Source organism: Stenella coeruleoalba (genome assembly GCF_951394435.1).
Source record: "Stenella coeruleoalba genome assembly, chromosome: 5".
NCBI classification, from domain to species: domain Eukaryota; kingdom Metazoa; phylum Chordata; class Mammalia; order Artiodactyla; family Delphinidae; genus Stenella; species Stenella coeruleoalba.
The window spans coordinates 135382270-135408124 of NC_137150.1; the positions used below are offsets into that span (position 1 = coordinate 135382270).

General features: G+C 45.0%; 1 protein-coding gene across 14 annotated transcripts in view; it reads right to left on the bottom strand.

Moving 5' to 3' along the window:
• SETD4 (SET domain containing 4) overlaps positions 1 to 25855 on the bottom strand; it is a gene marked incomplete at its 3' end in the record, with an annotated part of 281370 nt that overhangs the window by 199061 nt on the left and 56454 nt on the right. The gene's annotated exons all lie outside the window — the stretch shown is intronic.

Here is a 25855-nt window from a genome sequence, read left to right on the forward strand (position 1 = left end):
TTTTCCAGAATGTCCTCCCTGTTCCCACACAACCTGTGCTGAGCTGCTCAGGAGATAAGTTAATTTATTTCTGGGAAGAAGAGAGAAATATTGTCTCCCCTTGTCTATGGGTTGAAATCCTATTCACCCTTCAAAACCCAGTTCAGATATCTCCTCCTCCGTGAAGCCTTCTCAAACGCTACCCATGTGAAATACCCTGCTCTGTATCCTCTGCACCTTGTGTATAATTCTTTACACCCTTGAGAGATGGGATAATGTTCTTCCCCCCAGACAAAAAACGGGCTTGCTTATCACTTACTCTAAGAACAGTGGATTCCCCAAGCTCAGCATTCCTCGGCTATGACACAAACCCACTGCACACCTAACATCCACCTGGACCCCTCATATTGCCCCTGTGGGGCTTGGAGGACAAGGGGAACCCAGGCCGTCATAATACTCATTCAGTTTGCTCTGCCATGAATAATGAAGTCCCTCGTCTCTGACCCAGGACTCTGTCTTCTGCCAGCATCCAGTGAACCAGTAAGAGGCTAAGTCATTAGCCTGTGAGTAAAATCCCAGACCCTTCCCAGATCCAAGACTGAGTCTGTGTCTTACCATCCTTGGGGCTCCAGAGTCTACTACAGGCCTGATTAGTACAATATATGTTTGGAATTTCATCAAGTTGAATGGACTAGACCAAATACCAGGAACTTTTCTTCTACTGAGTACCGGTGAGCCCGGAGTCTCTCAACTTGGGCACTGTTGACATTTGGGGCTGGATCATTCTTTGCTGGGCGGAGGGTGGGAGGCGCTGCAGGACGTGCACCACAGGATGTTTAGCAGCATCCCTAGCCTCTACCCACCCTCCAACTGTGGCAACCAAAACTGTCTCTGCACATTGCCAGCTGTGCCCTGAGGAGGCAATACCACTCCCCTTTCTCCAGCAACGAGAACCACTGGTGCAGCCTACCCAGAGGGTAGTGGTGAGAATGGGAAGAGCAAGCAAAGGGGCCGTCGCTAAGTTACAATGCAGCATCCGGACAGAGATATAAAATATTACACAGAGGGGGCTTCCCTAGTGGCACAGTGGTTGAGAGTCCGCCTGCCGATGCAGGGGACACGGGTTCATGCCCCGGTCCGGGAGGATCCCACATGCCGCAGAGCGGCTGGGCCCGTGAGCCGTGGCTGCAAAGCCTGCGCGTCCGGAGCCTGTGCTCTGCAACGGGAGAGGCCGCAGCAGTGAGAAGCCCGCATACAGCAAAAAATAAATAAATAAAAATATTACACAGAGATGTAAAATACTGCACTGCCTTTGCACAGCTAACAGTAAACACAACCGTGTGAGCACCATAGGTGCCCCGGGGGCATCAGCTAGGTCACCTCATTCACACCCTCCAACATTTCACTCTGTAGGAACCGGAGGCATGGATGGGGTAAGCGGCTCACCCAAGTGGAATAGTTTGGACTTGAACCCAGAGCTGAGGGTTTCCAACACTCTTGTTCTTAATTCTTAGCCTCGTTATGATCCCACAAAGAAAGTGGGGGAGACAGACTGGGGCTTAGAAATAAGGAGATGGGAAATCAAAGTTGACCTTAAGAAAAAATAATAATAATCAAAATTACATGTCAACACCAGTCTCTTAAGGGTTAAAAATACATAACCCTTTAGCTATTTTAAGTGGGCAAATAAGTGCCAGAATCTGTATTAACATGTACTTTAATTCCTACATAAAATGTTTAAGTACAAACCCTCATGAGCTGCTCTCTTTTCTGCATCCAGAAAGTCCAGAAAGGAGAAAAGTGTCAAAAGCTGTTTTAACGCAGCAAACGCATTGGTGAACTTCAGTGGAGTACCTCTGCCATCTGGTGGCGAGTTGAAGAACTGTCCTTAAAACACGCAAAGCCACTTGGTACTACTCTGCGATGGGTGTTTGAATGAGTGCCCACCTCATTCCCAACTGAGTCAGACAAGAATTGATGCTCCAAACTGGCTACAGGTTGATACCAGATTTGGGTAATCTGGAGAGCAGAAAAATTACTGATTACCTATGGAATTACAAAGCTTGAGTAACTCCTAAGGAAAAACACTATTTTGACTTTATTTTAAACTTTCCCTGAGAAGCTAACATTCCCCTCATCCTTAATTCTCAGAAATGTTTTCAATGCACGATAGCGTTGTGTTTTGGAGGCAGAGAAAGACAGCAAGAAAGAAGGAGGGGGAAAGAGAAGAAATGAAAGAAAGGGGACATCACTGCCGTATTGGTGCCCAAAACCATAATTCTATTAAAAACATGCATATTAGTCAAAGATTTTCCAACATCTAAGTCAGTTTCTCTCAGGAATCCTAAAAACATCATTAATGTTTTTATTAAGAAATTAATGATGACTTCTTAGTTAAAATAATAAATTTACTTAAAAGTGGGATTAATGCCCAATACTAAGATACATCTACATAACTCATGTTGATAAAAGTAATTTCCTCCCATTATTTTATGTTCCAAATAGAATTGTCTCATGTCTTCATTCCTCAAATCTTTAAACTGTTCTCTTCCTCTACTCAGTAATATCACAGAAAAATCTACAACACGTTTTTCTTAATCTAATGAGTATTTTCTTGAGCATCTACTACGTACCAGGCATTGGGATATAGCAGTAAATGAGACATATCCTTACCCCATGGGGCTTACAATCTAACAGGGAGAAAGGCGATCCACAGGCTCTATGTAACGTGGTAAACACCATCTCATTTAATTTTCACAACTCTATGTAGTGGGCCTTATTATCCCCATTTTACGTATGAGGAAACTGAGGCTCAGGGAGGTTAAGTGGTTTGTCCAAGGACTCAGAAGACTAAGTGGCAGAAGCAGGATTCAAAATCAGATACCACCTCTCCAAAGCCCAGCTCTTAACACCTGTACGATCCAGTTACACGTCTTCAACAGCGAAGCAGGCAGCGTGCACTGAGAGCTGATATGTTCAGGGCACGATGCCAGGCCCTGTGGGGTATAGAGAAGCTGCCTCCAAGAGTTAGAACAGCATCTGCCTGCAAAGATTAGTACATGAGGCTTCCGGGCCCAAGAGCACACCTCCCCACTCACCAGCATTCATTAAAAATAACGAACGGGGCTTCCCTCGTGGCGCAGTGGTTGAGAGTCCGCCTGCCGATGCGGGGGACACGGGTTCGTGCCCCGGTCCCGGAAGATCCCACATGCTGCGGAGCGGCTGGGCCCGTGAGCCACGGCCGCTGAGCCTGCGCATCCGGAGCCTGTGCTCAGCAACGGGAGAGGCCACAGCAGTGCGAGGCCCGCGTACCGCCAAAAAAATAAAAATAACGAACGATCCCAAACTCCACTCTAATACTCTGGGGGGAAAAAAATCATTCTTACAATTATAATTTAAAATGTATAATAAAAGTGAAATTCAACAAAAAGATTCCCATTAAGAGGATCATCAACAGATCCAGCCATTTCCCCATAGAGGGAAGAAAAGTCAGGTTTGGGGCAACGGATATCGTGGGGGGCTTCCGCTCCCCCACCTCACGAATTTAAAGTCATGATGAAGGACAAGGACTGGGATTTTCAGGTGGCCAAATACAGCCCCTGAAGTGGAGATCTTGCTTCTGTACCAACGGTGCATTCTGAAAGGCTCCGTGACGTAGAATGTAAAAGGAGGAGTGGGAAATTGCAAAAGACACTCCACTTGAACAGACGGAAAGTCAGCACTTCTGGATATCACGTGCCTCTTGGGCAGGTATCCTAAATCTAGGCTGCATCTCACACAGACCCAAAGTTGACCTCGGAAGAGAAGCCCCGCTGCCTACACCGCTGTTAAAGCCCATTCCCCCCGGCCATTTCTGGCAAACCTCTGATTTCCACTTGTTGTCTGAAACACAGTTTGCTTGGCCAAAGCCAAAAGACCTGAGAACCTCCCAGGGCAAATGTTGATCTAAAGAAAATGTCCTAAGTGATCGGTGGTATTTATCCAGGTATTATTTCCGCCACCTGAGCTGAGTTTACCAAGCAGGTGGGGAGAGCTGCTCTCTCCCCTACGTTTCACTTGAGTTGCCTGGATACCACGTGTTGTGTTCAACAGGGAACATACACGTAATTGTTCCTCTCTGCACTTAAACCATAAGGATTCCAAATTAGCTCATATCGCTGAACCACAAGAAGGAACCCTGTGCACGTGAACTCTGCGTGGCTGGCCGGAGCTGCCCTGTGAAACCAGAGGCAGCAGGGTCTGTAATCGAGAAGATGCTTCAGGGTCTCGCCAAACCAACCAACATTCAAGAATCCCTCCTCTTGGCAGGCGTCAGTTTCGGTGTGATCGCTCCTAATTGCTGGTGACATTAAAGAATGGATCTCTGAGGTCTGATTCCCTTTCTGCAGCCAAGTTGCTAACGTACATTAAAAACACCCTCATAAACTGTCATTTGTGGGCAGAACCATCAGTGCCCATTCCAAGACACGCTTGGCTTCCACAGACTGGAAAAAAAAGAAGAAATCGGAAAAAAATAAGCCCAGAAAGGACGCAATTATAATAAATGTAATACAAGGAGTAAACTTCAAAGTTGCAGCTACCGTAGAATCTTTGGCAAATCTTAAAATAAGATTATGAAATGTCATGGAAACGTTTTAAGGTATCTTTTCACGAAATCAACTTTTTTTCTTTGGGTTCTATTTTCATCATAGCACTTATCCCAACTGTGATTCATGAATTATGCACATAATTTTTTTATTGGATGTCAGACTCCCTGGTTATTCTGTAGCTCCCTCAGTGGAGGACCCGAGACTGATTTATTTACACTCCCTATGCCCCATATATGGATGGGCACATAGTAGGGGCTCAAAAAAAATCGATGCTATCTTTGCAACAGCACTGTGATTTCATCATCTTGATGTGTCACCTAGCTGTTTCAAAAGCACTCTGCATCATTTCATAGTTTTGTTATTACCGTTAAGCAAGACGTTGCAGGGGTAAAGGGTACATGGTACCTCCCTGTATAATTTTTTTTCCCAACTTCCTGTGAATCTGTGATTATTCAAAGTCTTGGATTTCACCTAAATAGTGGAATTTCCATTTCGATCTCTCACACGCATGACGTCACAATGTTCTTGGCTTCCTGGATTTCACCAGTGTATTCTGGGTTTCCCAACTCTACTTCCAACAATCGGACACCCTGAGCAGCCAAGTGATAGCTAGAAGCTCATCTTTTTTTCCCTCCAACCCTTGACAGAGCCTCTGTACAGCAGCTACCCCTCTGAGACAGCCAGCCAAAATGTCAAGACTGATGCCAATTTTCATACCATTTATCCTTCTCTGTCTTCTCCACACAGAGACCACCAAAAAGTTATCACGTGGCAGTAATTTTCAAGAACTAGCTGGAATACCAAGGTTCAGGGAGAGGTGTTACGTTGCTAAGCCAATCATTCCCTCAAGATTGTTAGTTGGCAATAAAATCCAGAAGGTGTGTGTCCGGATTCCAAGTCGGTGAACCACACACTCCTAACTCTTCTTTTGCCGCGTCCGTGGCAGCCTTGTGTTACACAAAGAATCAGGCCGCCACCGAGCCGCCAAGAGCCTTGGAAAACTGTACAAAGTGCATTAAAATCAACAGAAAGGTTTCCCAGGTCACAGTATTTGGATAACTTCTCACCCCTGCGAGGTCCCCCAAAAGCTACTGGCTGAAGTCTGACACACTGGCTTGAGTCGCACAATCAAACTTTTAAACAAAGCACTGTGCAGATATTCACTTCCCCATGAGCCTGGGAACACAGCCCAGCCCCACTGGACGTGAGGACAGATCCCATATCTAGGGGCAGAGCCGAGTCAGGACTGCAGAGCGCTCTCAGAAGTTGAGTATACGAGCAGCCTCCGCCAGCCCCGAGCTGAGCCCACTCTGCTTCTTCAGCCTCCTAATTAATGACCTTCTCCGGGAGAAAACAGAAAGTCCTGCCTTTAACATTCACATCAATCTCTGTGAGTCAGAAGACAGAGGCTGTCTGGCTTTCCAACACCTTCACAGGCTCGGAGCACCGTCCTCTATCGACCCTTGTAAAAGCAGATGGCAACAGCAGAAGTTCAAGGAGAAACAGCTTTGAAAGCTACTCCAACAGTGAGACCGGGCTACCAGGAAAGACGAAAAGGAGTGAAAGCCAGTCTTCATCGCCTCCTGGACCAAAGTGGGAGAAGAGGGAGAGAGGGCCAGGGGGAGGAGAGAGAAATGATCTTCATTATTAAAATGCTTTAATAAGGTAGCATATACACTACCAAACGTAAAATAGATAGCTAGTGGGAAGCAGCCGCATAGCACAGGGAGATCAGCTCCGTGCTTTGTGACCACCTAGAGGGGTGGGATAGGGAGGGTGGGAGGGAGGGAGACGCAAGAGGGAAGAGATATGGGTACATATGTATATGTATAACTGATTCACTTTGTTATAAAGCAGAAACTAACACACCAATGTAAAGCAATTATACTCCAATAAAGATGTAAAAAAAAAAAAAAAAAAGACTGATATTCTCACTGCCAGGCAGTGAGTCCAGAGAAAGACAAATGCCTCATCCTCTCACGGTTTTTATTTAGCAGAAAAATAATGTCCATTGGTATAGCATTTTTAAATCAATAAAGTACTTTCACATACAGAAACTCACAAACTCTCAGCAGCCTTGAGCTATTATACCCACTTTGCAGATGAGGAATCTGAGACTCATAGCAACACGAGTAAGTGGAGAAGCAGGATAACAGTGGGACGGTCAGCAGTCAGCAGGGAGACGAAAGAAGCAGGCGAGAACTGCCTTGCTACCCTTTGGGGGAAAAATAGAATAAAACATAGTCCCCAGATCAGGGTGTGGGGGATTCATCTCCACCTTTGTGGTGGGCCTAGGACTCCAGAAAGGACTTCGGAGAGTTAGTTTATTCTTATTCTGACAATTCAAAAAGAAGAGTCCCTAAGCTGATCATTTCTCATTTCAGAGGTGATCCATAGAACATTGTCTCCAAAAAGAAATCCACTGAGGAATGTGAGATGAGAGAGTTATAAACAAAGGGCCCCCAGCTGCTACTTGAATCGGTCACATGCCTCAAAGGGGACAGGAGCCTAGGCCAAAATATTAACGGGCTCTACAGCGGGGCAGCTCACCTTGAAGTGACTCTGGAACACGACCTGGTCATGGATGAAGACGCAGAAGCTCAAGCCGGGGCCTCGGTGACAACAGGAGGTCAAGTCCACGACTCAAACCTCTGACCTCAGATAATGAAAGGCAGGTGGGCCACACCCTCTGGTGCTGATGGAGAAGCCGTCTGCTCCAGGTTTCACAGAGCACCCACTTTCTAAACACAGAGACACGCACCTCTGATTTCCATGTGCAAACAGATGTGGCCTTGGGGGATGGAGACATAGGGAGGAGAGAGGAAACGGTGCTGCAGGAGAAACTGGGCCCTGAGTACTGACCTACGCTCTGCCCCTCAGGGTCCCGTCCCAACATCTCACCCTAACCCTAACCCTAACCTGACAGAGCGGGGATGCAAGGCCAAGCTTGCCCGGGGCCCCTTGAACATATAAAAGTAAAGCTTGGTTCCATGACCTTGGGGAAATGAGTTTTCTGTCAAGCTCAGCCTACAATTGCCTTTAGGAAACCTTTGGCAAGAGTTTCCTTTGCCACGTCCGGCTGTGCTCTCTGCAGCCATACCGGTGTCCCCACAGGCCTTCGAGGAGGTGGGTACCTGCTCACTTCAAATGTACTGAATCCATTTGACCTGTCCCAGGATGGGCCACTTGGACTGCATTTCCCCCTTCTGGTAGAGAATTTGGGAGCACACTGCCCTGGGCGGACACTGGGAGCAAAGAGTGTGCTCACCAAGTGTAAGCACCCAGCTCAACCTGGAGGCTGGGGGAAGGGAGGGAACAGCGACACTGAGGAAGGCCCAGCCCCCCTGCCTGGTCCCAGGGGGACCCCGTGGAGCAGCGACCACCGAGCTGCCCCCCTACCACTCTGGGACAGAGAAATAAATGTCTGTGTCATTGAAGGCGCTCAAAACACACACAAACAGGACGGAGGGAAGGGGCAGCCCAGGATAGAACTTTCTTTTGATGAGACTTTGGATTCTATGTCATGTTTTAATCCACAAGAAATCTGGTCTCACTTCACGCCCTGGGAAATAACAGAGCCTCCCTCCATTTTCCCAGCCTACTCTTCTGAAGTTTTACTCCAGATTTCTCTTTTCGTTCTAAAAGTTTTAAGGAGGACTTCCCCCACGGTCCAGGGGTTAGGACACTGCGCTTCCACTGCAGGGGGCCCGGCTCCATCCCTGGTCAGGGAACTAAGATCCCGCAAGCCGTGTGGCATGGCCATGAATAAATAAATACATAAATAAATAAAATTTTTAAAATAAAAGTTACAACAAATTAGGCCCATTGTGTCGTCCTTTCATTTGTTTTTTTAATTGTGGTAAAATACACATCACATAAAATTTACCATCTTCACCATTGTTAAGTGTGCAGCTCAGTGGCATTCAGTCTATTCACATTGCTGTACAGCCCTCGCCACCATCCATCTCCAGAACTTCTTCATCACCTCACACAGAAACCCTGTTCCCATTCAACAATAACTCCCCGCCCCACCCCCAGGCCCTGGCAACAACCATTCTGCTTCCTGTCTCTATGGATTTGATTCCTCCAGATAGACCTCATGTAAGTGGAATCGTACAGCATTCGCCCTTTTATGGCTGACCTCCTTCACCCAGCACAGTGAAATGTAGCCTTGCGGTGCGTCCATGTTGTGGCAGGGCTCAGGATGTCCTTCCTTTTTGAGGCTGGATAACATTCCGTTGTGTGGATGTACCACACTTTGCTCATCCAGTCATCCTTCAATGGGTGCTTGGACTGTTTCCACCTTTTGGCGGTCGTGAACAATGCTGCTATAAACGTGGGCCTACAAAGTCTGTTGGAGTTTGCTGCCCTTCCTTACAGCCGCCCAAACTGAGATAATTAGAAATGAACAGGGCATCACAGAAGACCGTCGGTTTACTATTGCGACGTCACTGCCCAAGCCCATCTGAAGCTTGGGCCCAGGGGTCTGTCTCAGCAGCTTCCAAGGCCCCAGTTCCTTTTCAGTGCCCCCCACACACATGACAACCAACCCCACAGGCCCAGCCATCGAAAAACACAGACCCCCCAACCTTCACACAACCCAACCCTCACACACACCCAACCCTCTCACGGCCCTGACACAGCAGAGGCCCTGTCGTCTCTGGGGGCGTCATGGAGCAACCTCCCGCCTGCACTCCAGGACTGCAGCACTTCCCAGCCTCAGGGCATCATCCCCGGGGCCCCAGCGTCTCCAACCCTGGCCCCAGCCCTCTCGAAACTGAGTACTTTCGAAAACCAAACGCACCCTGCCTCTGTTGCGTGGACAAGGGCAGCTCCAGGTCTCCTGGACACAAAGCCCTGCTCTCCCCTCGGACACCAGAAGTAGAGAAAATATATCCCAGTAAAGCATCCTCTGCACCATGAAGGGTTTTGTGTCCTCTCTGACTCTGGCCTCTTTGGTTCTATTTTTATTACATTAGTTCACTTTGCCTCCAAAGGGAGGAATCGATTAGAAAAACACATTTTAAATATCCTCATAAGATTCTCCCACTGTCCTTGGGATACAGGTGCTATAGGAAGAATACGGAGAGAACTTTTAAGGAAGGAAAATGTGTCTAGAAGCTATTCTGTGGGTTGGAGAGAAACAGGCTGTGCGGGTCTCATTCACAAGCGTAGCCACAGTGAAGACAGCTGGTATATAGTCTGCTCAATAAATAACTGCTGGGTGAGTAAATGAATGAACGTTGGAAGTCAACGGAAGGATGAAGGGAGAGAAAGGGTCTCCCTTACGCATCCGCCTTCACCTTCCATCATCCAGGGCAAAGTGCTGCTCGGGATGGGAAGCTTCAGGGAAAACAGGGATCAGTCGGATGGCTCCTGGCTCCTGGCTCATCACAAGAGCCTGGGCCAAGGTGACATTCACAGGCAGGGGACCCCATGTGCACCTGCCCGGCTCACGGACCTTACCCAGCCTTCCTCTACGCCGTGGCCATGAGAAGTGTAAGGACAAGTGACATGAGAATCACACAGATTAGTCAGGAAGAGCAGTGAGTCTTCCTGGATCCTCTTGACAGTGGGATGGACACTTGCGGTGACAAGAACAGGAGGGGGCGGCAGACGTCAACCTGGACTTCACCCAGCCCCTTAGGGAGGCAGACTCTTCACTCACCGCGCCATAGACAACCCACCCTTCACACTTCCACCTGGGCAGGTAAGCATCAGACGGTCAAAGGGGGGAGAAGGATGCTTTCCCACCCCTTTTAGGAAGATTAGGGAAGAAAAGTCCTTCTGCCTACAATGTCTGTACATCGACTGGCTTTGCCAAGCCTGTGGATGGTGACGGCCACAGATTTAGACAAGATGCACAAGACAAGATGACCCAGACGTCAGAAACCAGGCCTGTTTCTCAGCAAGGTACTGAGGAAGGAGATCAAGAGACCAATCAAGTTTTTGTGAAGAAACATGATCAGAAACAACAGGAAAGACACCTTCTGTGCCATCTCCTTTAGATGGGCCTTTTTCTGCGACAGGCCTGCAGTTTTTGTCATTTGAACCAGTGCATTTAGTTGTAACTCTAAAAACCCCTGGCTCTGGATCCAGCAGACTTGAACTTGGTACAGGAAGACTGGAAACTGTCCTACCAGGAACCAGGAAGACAGGTAATCTACAAGGAGTACAAAACTGTTGCCACCTCTTAAAGAAAGGGTTGCTCTCACTTTATTTAAAACACTAGGGCAAATGCAGAAATAATTACATGCAGTAAAAATACTACTCCCCACTGCAACACAGCAACTGGGACCCAGGACAGTCTGTCATTAAGGCCCATGAAGAAAAGAAAGGCGTATCAACATTGAGGTTTAGTGGTGAGCGGAGATGAAGCCTCCCTAGAGTTTGCTGGTTCTGTCTCACACGGCTACTTTATCCCAACATGGCTGTGGTTTGGTCTTCAAACAACTTGAAAGACAAGCAAATCCCTTCCTCCCAGGTTACATTCGACTGCCCTCAGCATCCAGTGTGTTGCATGAACACCAGCGGTACAGCAGAAAGCCACAATTCACCCACACTCAACCACAGAACCTCATCTAGAGTAAACCATAACTGGGGCAGAAGATCCCACCCAAACAACAAAATCAAATTTGATTAAAAGGTGATACAGGGGCTTCCCTGGTGGCGCAGTGGTTGAGAGTCCGCCTGCCGATGCAGGGGACACGGGCTCGTGCCCCGGTCCGGGAAGATCCCACATGCCGCGGAGAGGCTGGGCCCGTGAGCCATGGCCGCTGAGCCTGCGCGTCCGGAGCCTGTGCTCCGCAACGGGAGAGGCCACAGCAGTGAGAGGCCCGCATACTGCAAAAAAAAAAAAAAAAAAAAAAAAAAGGTGATACAGCCAGCCTCTTTCAGCCACTGATCTTTTTGATGTGGGAAATGTGAGAGTTAGGGAAATCAGATGGGTAATTCAGACCACTATAAAACACAAGCAGGCATCACAAATGATGTCTTACCATCAGAAACAAACACTCTGAAATGGATTGATAGATTAAATGTGCACTGTCCAATTGAGTATCCCTAGACACATGTAACTGTTTAATTTTTAGTTAATTAAAATGAAATAGAATTGAAAATTCAACTCCTTAGTCACGCTAACCACCCAGGTCAAGTGCTCAATGGCTACATATGGTTAGTGGCCGCCATATTGAATGGCACAGGTATAAAACACTTACCAGGAAGTGTTATTGGACAGCACGGAACTAATTACTAAGAAAGGGAGAAGGAAAGGAGTTTTAAAAAGAAATAAAAGGGGTTGTTTTGTTTTGTTTTTAATCAGAAACTTAACTATCTACTGGGTCCCTCTCTCAGAGATTCCTGAAGGCGTACTCAAACACAACAAACACATGGATGACTTGACTTGCGACTCTAGGCCTACAGAAGCCAATGTTGTTCCACAAAAAGGTAGTAGTAGTAGAAGTGCCATGGGGTAATTACTTTAGTAATTTTCATAGCTTTTTAAATAGACTGAGAACAATGCTTTCAACAAGAGGTTAGTTGGAGCTCTCATGCTCATTTTGGTAATGTGTTCGCATATTATCATCTTTATATGTTTGCTGTGAAAAACTAAAACAATGAAAGCTTCTAGGTTGCTCACTGTAGCTCATTTTTTTGGCAAACATTAATACTGTATTTCAATTTTTTAATGCCATTTACCCAAATTTTTCATACTAAAACTTCATTTCAAGGAATACTTTTCCCTTGTATTGAAAAAAAGAATTTGTTTCCATTTGGATCTTTTCACCAGGTACGTTTTCTCTCCCTGGAGTTCCCAGAATAAAATAAAGATCAAGTCATTTAAAATGAAACTGGGTCTGCTTTATTCATTTGGCCCAGAATGGCCAAGGAAGTAGGTGACAAGCTGAACTCTGTTTATCCCATTGGCTTTTCATGTCTTGTGGTCCAAACTCTCAAGGTTTCCAGCAATCCACCCAATTTTCCCTCTGTTCATGGTTAATGGGATAACAGGAAAAACATAGGTTTTGAAATCAAATACCATCGATAAACTCTATGATTTTGAGCAAATTACTTATTCACACAGCGCCTGCTTACTTACCTGAAAATGAGGTTAATAACAGAAACATCACAGGCTTATTGTAAACATTGAGTCAACGTGTGTAAATCACCTAACCTAGTCCTCAGCACACAGTAATTAATCTGTATCAGTATTATAATTATTATTGTTGTTGTCTTTCTTTCTATGGCATTGCTTTTAATATGTACTGTATTCCTGAAAGTGACCGTCTTTAGCTTGGTCTTGAAAATCCCTCCTCTGATCTGCCCAAGGAGCATCCTAGCTAGGCACGTAATCTAACGGTCCAAGGTCCCTCCCAAACTCAGTTCCAGCCCTGAGGTGCACCTCAGCCCAGACACTGAAACAAAGGAACATCAAGAGAAAAGCAGATTCTTTGAAATAGGTAATAAATATTGATAACCTTCTGTAAGTCTGATTAAAGAAAAGAGAGAAGGCATAAATAAAAAAGATTAGGAATGAAAAACAGGAATATAGATGTACAAATTTAAAAGACAGAAAATTATGAACAATTTTTGCCAATAATTTGAGAACTTAATTAAAATAGATAAATACCCAGAAAAACACTAATTGTCAAAAGTGAGTATAGAAGAAATAGAAAACCTGAATGGTCCTATAAATATTTACAAAATTTAATCACTAATTTAAATTCTTTCCTCAGCTGGATGATAAATACATGGGGTTTATGATTCTATTCTCTCCGCTTTTTATGATCAAAAATTTCAAATATATGCAAGAGTAAAATTAGTAATAATTTCCCACATAGAAATGTTTCTGCAGGTAAATTCCATCAAACACTCAAGGAAGAGGAATTCTACTCTCTCATAAAATTTTTCAGATACTAGGAAAAGAGGAAATGGCACAACTCATTTTTTACACTAACAAAATCTTGAAGTCAAAAGCAGACGAGGATGAGATGAGAAAGGAAATTTTAGGCCAGAGGAGCTACGCTGGGAACTGGCGTGTGTCCACGCAGAGGTTGAACTCCATGGTGAACTTGCCCTTCAATTAAAAGAAAGCCACATTTTACATTAAGAACTTTATCATCCTTTACCTTTTACATTGTGAGTTATTGTAATTAAACTCCAATCCTTCCATTAACACCTGATAAATCCACACATTGGAGGGTTGTGTTGTGGACGAAAGTGAAGAATAAAGCCTGTGCTCCTCCCACCGCCCTGGCTCCCAGAGACCCAGAGCGCACATGAGGGGCCTCTAGCCTGTGTGTTCCAGGTGGAGATCATAAGCAGAGTGAGGGGTGAGCATGTAGGTGACTCCTATTGGCTTTGCCGTGGCTCAGGTCCCATCTCCAGGTGACTACTCAATGACACGATCTGATGTGGACAAATCTTATGAATTGGGGACACCCCACAGCAGCCCCACGGCCATAGCTCAGGACAGGCGGATGCCTTTCCCCTCCCCTTCTCATCAGACATGAAGCCCACTCCTCACTGCCCCTCCGACAAAGGTGTTACATAAGAAACATCAGAGGTTTGAGCTATCAACTACTTCACTCCTCTGTCTCTCCTGCTGGCATTGTGACCTCATTCGTATCCTTAGCCCAACTATACAGTGTCTTGCTAAGTGAGACCAATTTTAGTAACTTCAAGAACTAACATTTTCTTGCAGTCAGTAATTTCCCATTTTCCAAGGCTAGACCATTTTGAACAGAATCAGGTAAGCACGGATGGGCATGAAGTATTTAAGGGGCTGTGAGATTATCAGGCTGATTGAGGTAGAGAGTAATTTGGGGAGTACTGAAAGGTAAGTTTAGTTATACCAAGCTAGACCAAGATGAGGGAGATTTTACTTGTTTGAATAAGCCAAGGGGTTTTCCAGCTTCTCTTTAGCAACAGTGCAGTTTTTATAGATTCTTTTTTTTTAGAAGAGATAATGAGGGTTCTTTTGGGGTTTTTTAATTAATTAATTTATTTTTTTGGCTGCGTTGGGTCTTGGTTGCTGTGTGTGGGCTTTCTCTAGTTGCGACGAGCGGGGGCTACTCTTCATTGCAGTGCGCAGCCTTCTCATTGCACTGGCTTCTCTTGTTGCGAAGCACAGGCTCTAGGCGCGCAGGCTTCAGTAGCTGTGGCACACGGGCTTAGTTGCTCCGCAGCATGTGGGATTTTCCCGGACCAGGGATCGAACCCGTGTCCCCTGCATTGGCAGGCGGATTCTTAACCACTGCGCCACCAGGGAAGTCCAGCAACAGTGCAATTTTGATGAATGAAATTTTATGTAGGTCTTCAATACATAAAATCGATCAAATCAGAGCTGGTCTTCTTATAGTAGGAGGATGGAGATTCAGGGATTCACCCACTGGACCTTCTCGTATCCTCTGAGTCAGCCCCACCCCCAGACCTAGAACCCAGCCCTCAGCGCTGTGGGCTCTGGGCATACGGCTCAAAATCCACTGCCATGGGCCCTAAATGTCAACTTACAACCTTCGCCATAAGGTCATGCATAATTTAGAGGCAGGAGGTTTATGTAAACCAAACCCTTCATTTTACCAATGAGAAAACAGTGGGAAGAAGGGTCTTCCTGACTTGTCTGAAGTTCACAGCTATTCAATGGCAGAGGCAAACATAGTGTATATGCACCCTGATCCCTACCTCCTCCTATTTCTACCACATCCCACTGACGCAATTAAATAGAATTGAATTTTTTTTTTTATGGCTGCATTGGGTCTTCGTTGCTGCGCATGGGCTTTCTCTAGTTGCGGTGAGCGGGGGCTACTCTTCGTTGAGGTGCGCAGGCTTCTCATTGTGGTGGCTTCTCTTGTTGCGGAGCACGGGCTCTAGGCGCGCGGGCTTCAGTAGTTGTGGCTCACAGGCTCTAGAACTCAGGCTCAGTAACTGTGGCTCACGGGCTTAGTTGCTCCGCAGCATGTGGGATCTTCCTGGACCAGGGCTTGAATCCGTGTCCCCTGCATTGACAGGCGGATTCTTAACCACTGCGCCACCAGGGAAGTCCCAGAATTGAAATTTTTGAACTTGCCTCCACTAATGACTCCTATACTATTTCTATCCCGATATCTGACCGATATGTGTCCATACTTCTGCACAGTTCTAAGGATATGTGTAGCAGAAGTCCTTGCTAGGCTGTAGATGAAGCTTGTGGAGATGGCTGGACCACCCAGACAGGTGTCATCCACTAAGTATCACAGGGACCCGAAGCCTCCCAGAAATTACTTTAATATCTGTTGAAACTGGGGGCAGGAAGAACAGGGTCAAGTAAGGAGAATCAGTAGAAGGTAGGAATAGGAGAGACTGTGAGGTTCCCTAGGCAAGAGCAACCATGCTGGATAAGGGGATGGATCTTAGGGGCCAATTTCACCAACAGGACCTAAGGGATAGAGGGGAACGGCGATTCCAGGTGTGACAAATGCATCTCCCTAGATGCTGCCCCAAACTCAGCCACAACGACAGCGTGTACATGCCTTGGGAAAGAAAAAGGGGTATGGAATACAAACACTTAAGAAAACTGTAAGTCCTAAAAGAGCCAGCACCCAGCATCTCCGCAGAAGGACCCCCTCCAGAAAACAGAGATTGGAAAGGTGTTCATTACCAGGAAGAGGGGAGTGAGCCTCAGGACACGACAAGACCCAGAGGCAACAGACACTGTCTTCTTCCCCCACTCCTACTCGCCACCCCACCCGCAAGCAAGCGTCAGCAGCCTGAAGGGATCTTAGAGCAGACTTGGAGTTCCAAACAGCAAGCTCTCTCTGCAAGTCCAATGTATACATCTACAGAAAACAACACTAATAGGCCCCGCTCATGTCCCATGACAATGCCTGGGACCAATCACTACGGTGGGAAGGACAATGGCACACACCTGAGTCAGACGCCCATAGGCCAGCCAGCAACACATGATGGGGGAGGAATGGCAGGACCCCACAGGTGAAGAGAAGTGCTATTGTGGAAGGGATGGGTGCGAAACAGACCAGAACAGCAGATATCTACCAAGACTCTTAGCTTGAGAAATTTCTAGACCATTACCTCAAGATCAAGAATTAAAGGTTGGAATAAGCTGTAGTCATTTTAGAGAGGGGTATCTGAAAAAGAAGACGCAACGATGAAAATTGGGACTTCCCTGGTGGTGCAGTGGTTAAGAATCTGCTGGCCATTGCAGGGGACACACGTTTGATCCCTGGTCCGGGAAGATCCCATGTGCCGAGGAGCAACTAAGCCCGTGCTCCACAACTACTGACTCCATGTGCCACAACTACTGAAGCCTGCGTGCCTAGAGCCTGTGCTCCGCAACAAGAGAAGCCCCTGCAATAAGAAGCCCGCGCACCGCAACGAAGAGTAGCCCCCGCTCACCGCAACTAGAGAAAGCCCACGTGCAGCAATGAAGACCCAACACAGCCAAAAATAAATAAACAAATTTATTAAAAAAAAAAAAAAAAGGATGAGAATTTAAGAAGGTAACTGTCATATCTGAGGGGATAACAAAGAAAAAGATAAGGAGCTGAGCCAACCCAAGACAAAAGTGCAGGAATAAAGCTAAAAGGAATAAACTAAAGAATAACCAAAGTTACCATGTGGTCTCGCCTCCTAGCGCTACATACATTGTTTCATTTTATCCTCCTAACAGCCCTGCACTGTAGAGTATCCCCCAGGTTCCTGCCCATCCCCACCACCCTGTGAGAGCTGAGAAATCTGGCTTTCATAAGGTCAAATATACCAAGGTCATTCAGCTGGTTATACGGCAGAATTGTTCATCAAACCTAGGTCTGAAGACCCAAAACCTCTCCCACCGCCTTTCACGTCTCTCTGCCCCCTCATGCCCACCCCCAGCACCCTCCTACACCACACTGTCTCCCTGTAGAGCCTGGGTGGACTCTTCAGGGGATACCGGGCAGGAGGGAGGACTCCCCTATGGGGGCATGGGCATCATCTGGGCACTGATGGCTTGGCCATTAAATGGAGGCATGAAGGCCAAGAACAAAAAACAAAAAATTGGGGAGCTGGTGCAAACATTTTTGAAAATACAATAACAGTCATATTAGAGGCTAGTGAATCAATCGCTACTTAGGGTGTCACCGGAAGGAAGAGAAGAGAATTGGGAAAGCAGGAAGTGAGTCTCAGACATGAATGCTGAAAGCACCGCTGGGTCCTTGTTACACTGCACCTTCTGGGTCCTCATCCAGAGATTTGGATTCTTTGGGCCTGGGGTGAAGCCCAAGAATGGCAGCTTCAACAAGCACCAGGGATTCTGAGGCAGAACAGCGTTCAGAAACACCGGTGAGAGACGAGGGAGAAGTAAGGATAGCAAAGTGTGGTAAAAATGGGAGAAAGATGTACGTGCTCTAATACTGTGAGAACTGGAAAAGAGGAAAGAGAAACGTGTCCAAGGCCACCGCTAAACCCACTTACCTGCCTTTGTCCCAGAAAGGGAATATTCTGGAAGAGCCAGGCAACTGATAAAGGGAGGGGGGAGGGGGAGGTACCTCCTGCATCACTAAGTGGCAAAGGACCAAACCTAAGCTAAGGCTTAAAATAATTATTAATACTTGATCTAAGGTTATAAAAGCGTAAGGAAAGAAAATAAGAGGAAAGAATGCACTAAGTCAACGTTATTGATTTACACTCTGAAAGAAATGCCAGAACTATTATTTAGATGTCAAAATAACTCCAAGAAGAGTACAAGGCTGTTTTGATCATTTGAAACCAAATACCTGCCTTCTCTGAGATGGGGCTTTCAGACAGAGAGCCTCCTTAAATACCACTGCGATGGTCTGAACAGATCACATTTCCCCTTCAAAGGTTATACCACTTTAAATTATATGCAATTTCAGAAAGAACAAGTCGTTGTCCTACTTTGAGTCCCCTTCTCTTAAAAGCATGTTTTGACTAAGATTAATTTATAGCCCAAGGAGATTTGGGGAAAGGAAAAAGCCTTGAAATTGCAAGTAAAAATAACTAAGAATTCCGGTCGCTTCTTAAATATTGTGACGTCATTTTGGGAATAGGACCAGAACTGCACAGAGCTACAGGTAAATGGGCCGACTGTGGGATCTGCGGTATCCAGTAGACACTTGAAGGGGAAAATTCTAGCTGGATGGCATGGTCAGGGAGTACTACTACGTGACAAAGACAAATACTGTATGATATCACTTATATGTGGAATCTAAATTTTAAACAGCATACAAATGAACTTATTTACAAAACAGACCCACAGACATAGAAAACAAACCAGAGGTTACCAAAGTGGAAAGGAGGAGAGGAAAAAATTAGGAATTTGGGATTAATATATACACACTACTGTATGTAAAACAGATAATCAATAAGGACCTACTGTCTAGCACAGGAAGCTATACTCAATATTTTCTAATAACCTATAAGGGAAAAGAATCTGAGAAAGAATCTATATATCTGAATCACTTTGCTGTACACCTGAAACAAACACAACATTGTAAATCAACTATACTTCAATTTCAAAAAGTAAAAAAGCATCTCTTTGTGCTTTTTTTCTGTGTTTTCTTTGTGCATGTGAACAATCTCTTCATCTTTCACTTCCGTAACACTTGCTCTACCAAATCAATAAAACTCATTATTAAGTGAAGGAACCCCAGAAGAGCCTACACAGCCGACAGAACTAGGGTTCATTCACCCACCAAAGGAAGAAAAACTTCTTATACTTCTCATCTTTTGCACATAGTCACTTTGGTAATTCCATTTTCCATCATTTTTTTGATTCTTCAGATGCAAATTACTGAAGGGAAAAGACGTTTTCAGTGGGATAGGGGATTAAGTACTTGCATTGTGGCTTTGATCTGTTGGAGCATTTCCTGAGTCCTGGCCCAACACTTGTTTCCTTTATAAGAGGATCTATTAGCCTGCCTGGGCTGCCATAGCAAAATTCCACAGCTAAATGGCTTAAACAACAGGCATTTATCTTCTCACAGTTCTGGAGCCTAGAAGTCCAAGATCACAGTGTCAGTAGGGTTGGTTTTTCCTGAGGCCTCTCTCCTTGGCTTGCAGACTGCCGTCTTCTCACTGTGTCCTCACATGGCCTTTCCCTGTGCACACATCCCTGGTGTCTTTACCTCTTCTTAGGAAACCAGTCCAGTTGGAATAGTGCCCACCCTGATGACTTTATTGTATTAGTGGAGTTTTCCAGAGAAACAGAACCAATAGGATAGAGAAGAGACTTATTATAGTAATTGGCTCACATGGTTAAGGGGGCCAGGAAGTCCCACAATCTGCTGCCTGCAAGCTGGAGACCCAGGAGAGCCAGTGGTGTAATTCTGTTGAGTTCAAAGGCCTGAGAATCAAGGGGCTGGTGATGTACGTCCCGATCGGAGTCCAAAACCAAGAGAACCAAGGGTGCCAATATCTGAGGTCAGGAGAAGGTGAATGTCTCAGTTGAAGCAGAAAGTGAATCCACTCTTCCTCTGTCTTTTAGTTCTATTTAGGCACCCAATGAATTGGATGATACCCACCCACACTGGGGAGGGCAGGCTGCTTTACAGAGTTCACCAATTCAAACGCTAGTCTCCTCTAGAACACTCTCAGACACATCCAGAAAGAATGTTTTACCAACCGCCTCAACATCCCTTCTCCGAGTCAAGGTGACATATAAAATTAACCATCACACTCACTTAGCCTTAATTATCTCCTTAAAGATCCTATCTCCAAATACAGTCACACTGAGGGTTAGAGCTTCAACATATCAATTTGTGGGAACACAGTGCAGACCATAACAGAGGATATACCAGAAATATTAACAGAACCAACTGTTAAAATGCTGTAGAATGGGGACTTCCCTGGTGGCAGTGGTTAAGAATCCACCTGCCAATGCAGGGGACACAGGTTTGAGCCCTGGTCCAGGAAGATCCAACATGCCACAGAGCAACTAAGCCCATGCACCACATCTTCTGAGCCTGCACTCTAGAGCCCATGCTCTAGAGCCAGCAAGCCACAACTACTGAGCCTGTGTGCTGCAACTACTGAAGCCCACGAGCCTAGAGCCCGTGCTCCGCAACAAGAGAAGACACCACAGTGAGAAGCCACAATGAAGAGTAGCCCCCGCTCGCCACAACTAGAGAAAGCCCGCGTGCAGCAACGAAGACCCAACGCAGCCAAAAATAAAATTAATTAATTAATTTTTTTTAATGCTGTAGAGTGATGGAGAAGTTTAAGGTATTACTCTCTTTTAACTTGACCCATAAAACCATCAATGTACAAATACCATGGGTTAAACCACACCCCTGAAATAAATCAACTATCTATCTACCTATCTACCTACCTATCGATCGTTCGACAGACAGGTAGATAGATATAATAAAAGCACTATATTTATGGAAAGTAAATTATCTTCCTAACCTCTATCTTTTAACATAATTTAAAGGGGCTTCCCCTCCACCAGAAACCCTTGGACATTCATTTCAGATCCAAATGATAAAGTAAGTCAAAATATATATCTTAAAAACCATCTGTATTTAGCTTCTGATGGGGAAAAAATGCAGATACAGCATTTAATAAATAAAAGACAAGGGCTTTTCACACAATGTCCTTATGATCTGAAAAACTGCTGTTGTTAAATTTAATAGCCGTTATTATTTTAATAAGCAATGAGACAATCCAGAAGGCACTTAGTCCAAGATCATAAAGTCTATGTAAATCATCGAATGTGACTAGCCAATGAGGGAATTACAGCTTCCGGCACTGAATCACTATTGGCCCACGGTACTTATTATTCTTCTTCATCAAGATGCATGACTCTACAACTCCCTGAGGACTGACAAATAGCTGTTCTGCAAATGAGATAACACAGCCAAGGGGCAGGTTAGAACGTGGGATCATTGAAAGGAGGGATCAGGTCCAGGAAACAACCTTAGGTTGTACTAAACAGCATCTTAAAACACATTTAACCAAAACGTACAGAGAGATTTTTTCTGAACCTCAGAGTAACCAAGTTTTTTTGCAGCTCATGACATTTCTATCAGCTGCCCCACACCTGACATCATCAAAGTAACGAAGTGTCTTCTTAACCAGTACTCTTAGCTTAAATTTCCCATATATCTTTTCATTCTTTATCATTTTCTCCCTGCTTCCAGCACTGTGTTACTTTCTTTTAAGTCCCCAAGCCATGCTACTTCGTATGACTAAATCTTCATGCAACATGTCCGAACTTCCATGGAAGTTTTCTTTCAACTTCTCTGCTGCTGGAGTGTTATGGTGATGAAGATCTACTAATAATTATTAGCAAAATGGGATGGCAGGGGAAAAGGTACCGTTGTGAGGGAAACACAAGAAGGAATAACCCCTAGAACAGATATCTTTGTAGTAAAGATATCTGTCGATTTATGATATATTTTACCATAAGATATCTGATTCAACATAAATACGACTGGTAGCAGCATCGTAATTGGGGAAACCCTCACTTAACACTTCTTCTGAACTGGGAAGAATCATGGCCAAGTTCTTTCTGTCAATGACATCCAAGCTCTGAAGCGCTTCCACAGATAGGACCTACTCTGTCCAATTTCTTTCCTGATTGCTGTTCCCAAAATATTAACCAAAACAGCATACTATAGGTCAGGATCTACATTCTCCTATTGCTTAAAATAGTAAACTGTATTTTACTTCAGTAAGGAATATTTAAGGTGAGCAGTACAAAACATAATATTACATTAAATTGTCCAGAGGAAACCATCTGATCACTTGGTTTAGAGTGAAGATGGCCTTAATGGTTCCCTCAGGTTGACTTAAGTTTAGACAACCTTATTCCTCACTCTAGGGTCTGGCCTCCTATTACTTAGAGCATTTTTTCTAGAAAACTTGTCATTGTAAATTCTTCCTCTGCCACTGTGAGAGATACATAATCTTTTTTAAAGCCTGTTGCTAGTTTTACAACCCAGGAATGTCTTTCTCAAGGACCTCGGAGCCATTCCCTTAAAATGTAATCATCAAGGAAAAGAGTGCCCTATCTCCCAGTCTCTCTTGGGAGGGTGGGAGCCTAATTTGATGGTCTTAATCACAGAGAAAAACATTTGCAAACTCGGGAAATAACTCAGTGTGCTCGACACACATCCCATTGATCAACCTCCCTGCTAACTTCCTCCAGTGTATTTCCACTAGCTCATCCCAGCCCTTTAAACACCCCCTGCCCTTTATTGCAGTAGAGTTGAAGTCAGACTTAGTTCTAGTCTCTCTCTCCTATTGCAATAGCCTTGAATAAAATCTCCCTAGCCTGTTTAACTTCGTATACTGCAATTTTTGCTTTGACAAGGGTTTATCATTTCTATGACTCTGCTCATCATGGAAAAAAGGTAAAAGTTACTTATTTCACAATTAACAAAGGATCCATAATTTCTTCAGGGTATAATGTCTATAAGGCATCTATCGCAAATTGCTGGCAAGCTGTTTGAGAAGTACATATATATTTGTTTATAGGGACCTCTACTGATATTCTTCATCATCATCATTATTCAACAAATAGTTACTGGAAATTATGCCTGGTCCTAGGGCTGCACTGGGAAGCATGCAGACACAATCCCAGCCTGCAGGAAACTTCATTCCAGCATCAGTGTTACAAGGGTAGCAGTTTGGAAAGCATTAATATGCTTTTCTCTTTTGCTTTTCTCTTTGCTCTGATCTTTGGAGACATCCCTCTGCTTCGGGTAGGGGGGGAAATGAGAAGTATATAAGGAAAGCAAAGAGATAGGCCAAGGAAACATTCACCTTCACGCATTAAAAATGATGATTTCACAGCAAGAGATAACCTTTCAGGCTGGGCTGCTGACCAGAGAAAGGATGCCCAGCTTTCCTTGTCTCCCCATTAGTGTATCAAGAGCCAGGCCTGGAGGACTAAACCATGGAGTGTTTATAAGGGAGACCTAGTCAGGACCTGCCCCTTCTGGCCCTGGGGGTCAAAACAACTGCCTTGGTCCATTCTTGCTGCTATAACAAAAATACCATAGATTGGGTGGCTTAGATGACAAACATTTAATGCTGACAGTTGTAGAGGCTGGGAAGTCTGAGATAAGGGTGCCAGCACAGTCAGTTTCTGGTGAGAGCTCTCCTCCTGGTTTGCATCCATCCATTTTCTCGTTGCGTCCTCACATAGCAGAGGGAGAGAGAGGAAGCTCTGGTCTCTTCCTCTTACAAGGGCACCAATCCCATTATGGGGGCTCCACTCTCAGGAGCTCATCTAAACCTAACCACTTCTCAAAGGCACAAAACCATCACGCTGGAGGGTAAGGTTTCAACATAGGAATTTGCAGAGGGGCACAAACACGCCGTCCAAACTTACAAGCCAACAGGTGTGCTATCGTTCAAGTGAGGATATACCCAGGACAGGGAGTTCTGGCTTTACTACGTGTGTCAGGCTGTGAAGGAGCCACCTTACAGGCTGCCCCGTATTCCAATCCAGGGCCCAGACACACCCTAAAAATTCTGGCAGCACAAAAAGCAGGGTCATTCTGAAGGACGCCTTGAAGACCAGCTGTCCTGGGCCACACGGATCCCTGGCCTGGGGCCAGCTAGAGAGTCAGGCTCAGGGGTCTGCAGACAGCAAAAGCCAGCAAGGGAGAAATAGCAGATGTGTCCCAGAGGTACTGCCGGGGCCCAAAGAACAGACTGCAAGTTCACCAGTTCCAGGCAGGAGAACCACCACAGAGGGCAGAACACTAAACACACAACACCCCTCCCACCCAAAGCCATTTTAGGCAAAAGACCAACAGAGACTATTGGAGCAAATTTCACTTTCGGCTATTGCCTAAAGGAGCTCTTTAAACTCAACTGTGGCCTTTTAAATTAGATTGGATGAGATGATATAAACTGGACGGGACTAAAAGCAAAATTTTACCCAATAACCCGTCGGGTGGGCTCACGGAGGATCGGGTCATGCAGCCAAAATGAAGGCATCACATTTTCTCTGCAGCGAAACTGATGCCCCTGCACAACAGCCAGGCCTGGCTGCACACGGAGGTACACTTCACCCTTCCAGCAGCCCTCGGACATCAGTGCTCTGCTTGTCCACATTTACAGATGAGGAAAGGAAGGCACAGGATGGATATAAACTTTCCATGCACAGAACTAGTGAGTGGTGCATCAGGACCCAAACCCAGGTCAAGGCTGGGGGCCAGTCTAGAACCCATGCTTATAATCCATACCCCACACGGCCCCTGATCAGAGTACAGTTAAGCAAGAAGCCCAGGTCGTTAAAGCAAAAGGAAGATACCATACAAAGCTTTCATGACAAAGCATCACACAAAAGTGCTCCACCAGCCAGCGAAGCTACGTGACGTCAAAGTGCCTCGTGTCAGGTGACACAATCTCCCCTCAAAACTAAAAAACAGAAGCAAACAAAAAACACAGCAGCAGCAATAATTAAAGATGAGATGAGAACAGTTAAAGAGAAAAGGCAAGCTGGAAGAGGTTTCCTGTGAGAGCTGCATTTTTAGGGAAAGAAAGGGAGAAGAATGATTTTTCTTTCCATGACTGGATCAAACTCTCAGGTCTGAGTAAAAGAAATGACCTTGAGCCACAGCAGAGAATAATAAAAGGCAGTTTCCAGTAAGCATGCTAGCTCAAATTAATGATTTACTTTTTATTTTTAAACTCAATTCAGTAGAGATTTACATGCATTAGGTTACGGTGATTAACATTTGAAACTCGACCGTGAAATAATCTTTACATTGTAAATTCTTAATGATCAAAACAGTGTTCTCAGTGATTAAAACATATTAGTAATTAATGAGTAAAGGAGAAAAATTGCAAATATACACGCCTAAAATCTCAAGGCTTTTAAACCATTTGTACAAATGACTGGACATTTTTTACATTTACAAAAAAAAAAACCCTTCATCTTATTCTCATTTTCATCATCAATCCAACAACAACAAGAATGGTACTTCTCTGCCTCTTCTGTTGCCTTACAAACTAGAAATGTACACAACTACCTTTGATCCCATCAAAGCCAAAGAAAAAAATTGTCCCATAATAATCTGTAACATTAAGAAATAATCCCAAGAACTTTCTTGAGTAAGGTTAATAAAAGGTCAGTGGTTTTGATGATCATTTGTCTTTAAAAAAAATCACTTTGTGAAACAGTTTAATAACATATAGTCAGGACACCGTCTTCGAGCTCCACCTAACAACCACGAGTGATGCTCAAACTGCTAACAGGACAAGTGGAACTTACCTAGCCAACTGGATTTGCCTGAACAATTTTTCCTGAGTAATAAGGTTTCAAGAAAGAATTA